This window comes from Chrysemys picta, chromosome 2, assembly GCF_011386835.1.
Source record: "Chrysemys picta bellii isolate R12L10 chromosome 2, ASM1138683v2, whole genome shotgun sequence".
NCBI lineage: Eukaryota > Metazoa > Chordata > Testudines > Emydidae > Chrysemys > Chrysemys picta.
The window spans coordinates 287,082,827-287,090,112 of NC_088792.1; the positions used below are offsets into that span (position 1 = coordinate 287,082,827).

Genomic DNA, 7,286 nt, shown 5'->3' on the forward strand with positions numbered 1-7,286 from the left:
TGCACCCCACACTTTGAGAGCCACTGGCTAAAGGGGTGGGCACTTGGTCAGGGAGGGGACTAGGAACCAACTAGCAGCACTCTGTTTCTAGCACCCCATCCTGTAATTTGCCAGGTGCACACCGGGGAGGGTCCTGGGGGGCACAGAGGAATAATTGTGATGGGAGTAAACTATAAAATCAACTTCTGCAAAGCTCAGTGCACAGGACAGTCGAGGGGGAGCCAAAGCATGGCCTTATCGCTCATCAGTGAATCCTAGGGGAAGAGGCCTGTTTGGCAGGGCCAGCTGCACAGCTCGCTGCCCCATGGGGAAACCCAGCGCTTTCCTTCGCTCCCAGGCACACAGGGACTTCACTAGGAGGCTGTGGCAGCAGAATGCCGTGTGTGTGCCAGGATGGTGGCTCTGAACCTTTCCAGACCACTGGCCCCTTTTCAGGAGACTGATTTGTCTTGCTACCCCCAGGTGTCACCTCCCTTAAAAACAACTTGCTTACACAATGCGACATAGAAATACGAAAGTGTCACAGCCCACTAGTACTGAAAAATGGCTTTTCTTTCTCCTTTTTACCATATCATTATAAAATAAATCAGCTGGAATGTAAATATTATATTTACATTTCATTGTACAATATATACAGCTAGAGGTGCCAGAACTGGGCAGGGGGGCCTTACAGGCCATGGACTTCCCAGTTTTCTGCCACGGGCCTGGCTCCTTGCCCCTCCTCTTCCGCTAAGTCCCCACCTCCTGACCAGGCTGGAAGCTGGAGCCCGGCCAGGGTAAGAGAGGCCCGGGGATCCTGGGAAACTGTGGGAAGCTGCAGACCTGCCACCTGTGCAGGGTGGGGGCACTGAAGAGCAGCCCCCAGCCTGTGTCCCTGCCTTCCGGGCCCCCTACCCAGGGTAGATGGAGGGTCTGCGGCTCCCCACAGCTGTCTGCTCTTACCACGGCCCGGCTGCAGCTCTTTGGTCCCTGAGGCCCCAGGCCAGAGCAGAAGCTGGAGCTGGGTTGGGGTAACAGTCGTGCAGGCAGCTATGGGGAGCCGTGGACCTTCCACCTGCCCTGGATGGAAGGCCAGGGCGAGGGGACAGAGATCCCTGCTCTCGGTAATGGTTTGAATTGGTCAATGGAAAAAAAAATGAGATGACGGATGCCTCCCCCTGCCTCCCTTTTTTGGGGTCCTTTAAAGGAGACTTTGAAAAATTCTGATGCTCATTTTTCGCCCAGCACAAGACAGACGGCATAGACCAGAGCGAAGGGTTTTCTTTCCGAGAGGAAAGCCAGCCGGCCTTGCTCTTGTCTCAAGCAGAGGCGGATTAGAGCTTTGGGGGGCCCTGGGCCGGTGCACAGGGAGACTGAGCAATTTGCCCAAAGTCACACTGAGTTTGGGGCAGAGATGGGAACCGAACTCTGAAAGCTTATGCACAAATACCTTTGTTAGTCTCTAAGGTGCCACAAGTACTCCTGTTCTTTTTGGGGATACAGACTAATACGGCTGCTACTCTGAAATCTGACTTCCTGGATCTCTGGCTTGTGCCTTAACTGCAGAACTCTGATGTACAGTGGGGGCGTCACACACCTAAGCATGATACGGTCGAATTTTCAAAAGTATTTTGTATTGGACTGATTCGGCTCCCACTGAAGTCAGTGGTAAACCCTGGATAAGCTGAGAATCCTCAGGCTTAGAGTTTTCTGTGTGCTCTGTGTGAAAACCCTCAAAGCCCAAATAAACCCCTTCCATGTACCTGCAGAAAGACATCTTTACGCATCTCCAACTGCTCTTTTATCTGTGGGGTCTCAGTCTGGTATTTAAATGTAACATCTAGCAACAGAAAGAGAGGCAGGACAATTACAGCAGGTCAACATCTGCAGGGCTAAGGTGTTCTAAAGTGTCTCGTGATTTGAGACCTCTTAAAAGGGCCCTGACTTTCAAAAGTGCTGAGCACTCACCCTCTGAAAATCAGGCCCCTTTAAGGTCTCAGGTTAGGCAACCAAAATCACAAGGCAATTTTGAAAACCTTGGCCTAAGTGACACACCTAAGGTCACACACACAGGGACTCTAGGACAGAGCTGGGAATGGAAGCTTGATCACTTGAGTCCTAGCCTAGCATTTTAGCCACAAGGGCCGTCCTTTCTTCCTACCAGAATACAAAGTTGATGATCTACTGAAACCCAGCAGGTGTTTTCTTCCTTTAACTCCATTGATCCCTTAAGCCCCGTCTATCTGACAACTTTCAACTGAGCCTGTAATCAGTCAGCAATACATTCGGCCCTAAAAGCCTGGTGTGTGTCCACACATCACCTGGTTAATACTCACTTAAGCTTTCTCTGTCTATCTCATTGATCAGTGTGTGTTTTGTGTCCTCTAGGGGCTGGTCCACCACGGGTCTCGTTCTGCTACAGCTCCTACCTATGGGAGTTCGTCCCTTAGCTCAAACAGTAGTGGGTCATACAGTTACAAGGTCCTGGGTTTGATCCTTGGTGATAACCAAGATGACTGTTGTTACATCAATACTCGAGAAGTTTCCCTTTTCCAGAACTGTTCTAACCCTTCTATTGTACTTCTAAAAGGCCTGAGTCTCATCAAGGTATGTCTACACTAGAAACACTCCAGGGCTGGAGCTACAGGCGCCAACTTTCCAGCGTGCTACAGGGTGCTCACTGCTCAAGCCCTGGCTCTGTCCCAAGCCTCAGCCCCACTCCACTCCTTCCCCCAAGGCCCCCGCCCCTTCCCCAGAATCTGCCGTGCCCTTGCTCCTCCTCCTCCCCTCCCCCCAAGCCTTCTGCACACCACAAAACAGCTGATCGCAGCTGGTGGGAGGGACAGGGATGGAGAGTTAGGCGCTGATCCGCGGTGCTGCTGGCGGGTGCGGGGAGCTGACGGGGGGCTGCTGATGTGTTACTGTGGCTCTTTGGCGATGCACATTGGTAAATTCTGGCTCCTTCTCAGGCTCAGATTGGTCACCCCGGTCTATCTACACAGCAGCTAGGAGGTTGCTCCCTAGCCAGGTGGACAGAGGCACAGTTTTATTCAAGCTAGTGCGCTAACAGTAGCAGTGTGGCCCCAGTGTGCGGGTGGCCGCCAGAGTACAATCCTGCCCACCCCAGGGAACATCCTCAGGTGGGAGTCAACAATCTGCCATGGCCCCGCTGCTATTGGAACCAGGCTAACTCATGGGTACCAGTCTGCCCATGCTGGGAAGCAGCCCTTGGTCTCAGGACAGGCCTGACCCCCAGTGCCCAGCCCTGTCCTGAACTGGAAATTGCCCACTTCCACAGTGTGAACTGGGACTCTCTCCTCCACACCCCGCACTCTGCACTGGCTGGCAGGGGCTTGGGGTCTGAGTCATGGTGCCTGTGTCTGGTGATGGACAAGGAGGTGACTTGGAGGGCAGGTGCAGAGGGCCCGTCTGCCCTGGAATGGGGCAGGGACACCACTGGCTCAGGAGGTGAGTGGGCAGGGTCTGGACTCTGCCTGGGACCTTTCTCCTTTGACAGATGGTCAAGCAGCAACACTCCTTCTCCCAGCAGTGGGGCTAGCACTGGTGGGGAGCCCCACAGGACCAGCTGCTTCCCAGGTGTGTCTGCAGTTCAGGTCAAGGGCAGTAGGGTGAGGATCAGGGAGGGAAGGGCCAGCCCCATGTTGCCCCGTGACCTGCTCTCCCAGCCAGGAACCAGCAGGAAGTAACAGGCTGGCTGGGAGGGTGCTGTCTTGGGGAGGTCGGGTGGGGGGAATGGGGCCCTCTGTGAGGGAGGGAAACTATTGGGAGGGTGAGTAAGGAGATCTATGGTGCTACGGGGTCATGGGAGCTGTGCACGGTCAACCCTGGCTTCCCCCAAAGGGCACAGCACAAATGTCTCTGCTTGTTCTCAGGCACCTTTCTGGGAGGGGCCTGGGACCGGGGCCAGCAGCAGACATGGGGCAGAGTGAGTCTGAGCCTCAGGACGAGCAGGAGGTAGGTGCTGTCCAGTTCCTTGCTGGGGCCCCTGGCAGTTTGTCCTCTGCAGCCTGGCAGTAACTGGAGTGAGCAAGTTCCCAGCCTCTCAACCCCATCGTTCCACCCCTGCCACCCATGTTCAGAGAGCTCCCCCTGCTGGTGTTGTCCACTGACTGGACAAGGACCTGAAGAGACCCTCTCCACCAGCACCATTTCCTGGGCGCTGGGGACACTTCCCTAGTGCAGGGCACCTTGGCTGGCATCCCAGTCAGAGTCCTCCCCAGGACCCCCACTTGCCCCAGCAGGATGCCCCTCCCCTCTGACTTGGGAATGTTAAATCCAGCATCCAGGTCACGTTCCAGCTCCACGAATCCCCCATCTCCCATGGGAACCTTCTTCCCAGATGAGGTACTGGGTTTGGCAGTTTGTCCTCACTGTTTGAGCGGAGTGAAGTGGTCATTAGAAAGGACTGGCTGAGGCTGACCCATATCAATGGAAAACCCCGGTCACCAACACATTGACAACTGGCAACCAATGCCCCACCGCCTGTCAGCCGGGATCTGAGCAGAGACCCTGGTTTGAGACCAAAGGACTGGGGGGTGGGAGCTGGGGGGAAAGAGCTCTTCTGGGAGAGGCTGGGAGCTCTCACTGCTTGGCCTAAGGAAGGGCGTCAGAGACAGCTGGCAGGGCATTGCTCTGGGCTGACGGGACCTGCCTGTGCTTTAACGCTTATGGTGACCTGAGCTCTTCCCATGCTGGCTTCCAGCTGCCTCATAAACCCGCCTGTGTGAGCGTCTCCGGTGCATTGGTCCCTGCGGAGTGGACTCTACCAGGAATCCCCCGTTCCCTCCCCCCCGGGTGCTGGGCCTCAGGCCGAGGAAACATTCAACCCCTGCACAGCTGGAATGGGGAGGGGTTGGTTTCCATGGAGCTGGGGGAATTTATGCTGGGCTGTGGCTCTGCCGAGGTTAGTGGGGTGCTCCAGGGAGTTCAGGCTCAGCCAGAGCTGTAGGCTGTCCCCCAGGTCTCCTGGCCGCCTATCTGTGGGTGCGCACCTTGGGGGCAGGCCTGCCCCTCACCCTGGTGCTGGGGCTGACGTTCCTCTCTCTCCTCCGCCCCACCCCTCAAGAGGACGTCAGCCTTCACTTCGTGCTGTGGGGCTGCCTACACGTCTACCAGCGCCTGATCGACAAGGCGGAGGATGTGGGCCTCTTCCTGACACAGCTCGGCGAGATGGTGGGCCAGCTGGCTGTGCTGACCGGGGAGCCCCTCATCTTCACCATCAAAGCCAACCGTGACTGCACCTTCCTCAGGATCTCCACGTTGGACTTCTACGAGCTGGTGTCCCCCTTCCCCTCCACATCCTGTGGGCAGGGTCTGCCCACTTCCCACCCCACTTCCATCTAGACTGGTGACCGGGGTCAGATTGGGGCCAGTGCTCCCTAGAGAGGAAAGGCACCGTGTCCCATTCCCCACCCCCATAAACCAGCCAGTCCCCTGCCCTGGGCTGGATTGGAGCTGCCTCCCCCTAGAGGGGAAAGGCCCCATGTCCCAGTCCTCCAATGGTGCACCTGTTGCATGGGCCTGGATTCTCCTGCCCTGGGCTGTGATCTGTCCTGGTGCCATGTTTTCTTGGCTGGCTCTGTTCCAGAGGAGGTGGGTGACTCAGGGAGGGGGCGGCTGCAGTCAGCAGCGCACTGGCAGCAACGGGGCCACCTGTGCACTGACGAGCTGCCCGCTCTCTCCCCAGGATCGTGCGGGAACAGCCCAGCGTGGTGCTGAGTGTTGCCCATACTGTGGCCGCCCGCATGTCCCCATTCATGCCCCAGATGGACTTTGCCATCGACTGGATGGCAGTGGAGGCCAAACGGGCCTTGTACAGGAGAGTGAGGCCTGTGCTGGGGGGAGGAGGGGGGTGCTGGGAAATCCTGGCTGGGGAACCCCAGTTTCTCTGCCTAGCCCAGGGAACAGCTGGGACCAACAGTCCCTGCTGTGTTTAACCCCTTCTGCGCCAGGGTAACGGGCACCCCTGTTACTCTCAGCCTCGTCTATGCCCTTCCTGCAGCAAAAATGACTCAGGCATCCCAGCGCTCTAGGCGGGCGCTGTCCAGGCCAGCAGCCGTGCTGTTTCCAGAGGGGCCAGGCGAGACCTGACCAGCTGCCTCTGACCCCTCCATGGGACTCAGGTTTTCACCTGGGCTGACCTCACTTCAATCCCTTCCTGGCTGCAGATGTTGGATTGAGAGCAGCCCGGGTGCTCTGGGGATGGGGGCGTCCCAGCCCAGGGCGGGTGCCAGCTGGGGCTGTCAGACTCGCCACTCATTGCATGTGCTCTCCCAGCCCAGGCGGTAGGGGGCGTTCTCCCTGGGGCAGACACCAGCTCAGCATTCAGACTCACCGCTCACTGCATGCACTCTCCCAGCCAATGTGGTAGGGGACGCTCTAGTTCTAGGGCTGGAGGAACCCAGCCCTGGGGGACCTAGGTCCTGCAGGATAGCTCCATTGGGAGGGGACTTGTAGAAAGAAGGAGTAGAGCTCCGTATGAACACACAAGTGACACAAGCAGCACATTGATAGAATTACAGACCCCCTCCCCCAGAAGAGTCACCCTAATCAATGAGCCTACCCAAAGTGATGGGCACATCTGGTAACAGCATGCAAAAAGCCTTTTTCCTTCCTCAGGAAAGTTAGATCCCAGGCATGTTGGTTAATGATGATGCTGGGAGATTGCTTTAGGTGAAAAACTGCTGTAATAATTGATTTTAGCCTGTTAATGTAAAATTTAGACTCTAAGAAGCATGTTATGATTTTCATTTTATATGTAACCAGTTCTGTTTCCATTATCCTGACTCAGTACCTCTTAAATCTAAATCTTTGATAATAAATTTAGGGTTATTCCACTATACATATATCTCATTGCTGCGAGGTTATAAACAATCTGATCTTGAGCTGTACCAATCAAGCTGTTTGGATTCTGTTCCCTGGTAATTTCTGAGAGTGTCCTGTCACAGTAACCCGATGCTACTGGGGGACACTTTCAGAGGGGCTTGGGGGCTGCGGTGCAACTACTGTTACCATGCAAGGCAGAGCAAGGGGCGGCAGAGCCCTGTGGAGATTGGTAGGATGTCTAACAGACCGGTGATGTTATGCTTGACTAGATATCAGCTCCCTGAGAAAATCTTCCTCTCGCCAGATGGGTAACAAGGTGACTCAGAGCCTGGGCACCCCAAGAAAGCTGCACACATACCCCTGTAACCTGCTTTCCCTCCTCCAGTGCCTCTGTATCTTAGCCAGACCTCAAATATGTTCAAACCCTGTTCAGATATGTTAAGGACTGTTACAAAGAGGAC

At 55.7% G+C, this 7,286-nt stretch overlaps 1 long non-coding RNA gene across 1 annotated transcript; it reads left to right on the forward strand.

The window, feature by feature from the left end:
• The first annotated feature begins 3,869 nt into the window (after positions 1 to 3,869).
• Positions 3,870 to 6,839, forward strand: LOC135981854 (uncharacterized). The gene is made up of 2 exons (XR_010599045.1): positions 3,870 to 3,954; positions 5,066 to 6,839. It is a non-coding gene; the product is annotated as an uncharacterized LOC135981854 (long non-coding RNA).
• Positions 6,840 to 7,286: the final 447 nt, after the last annotated feature.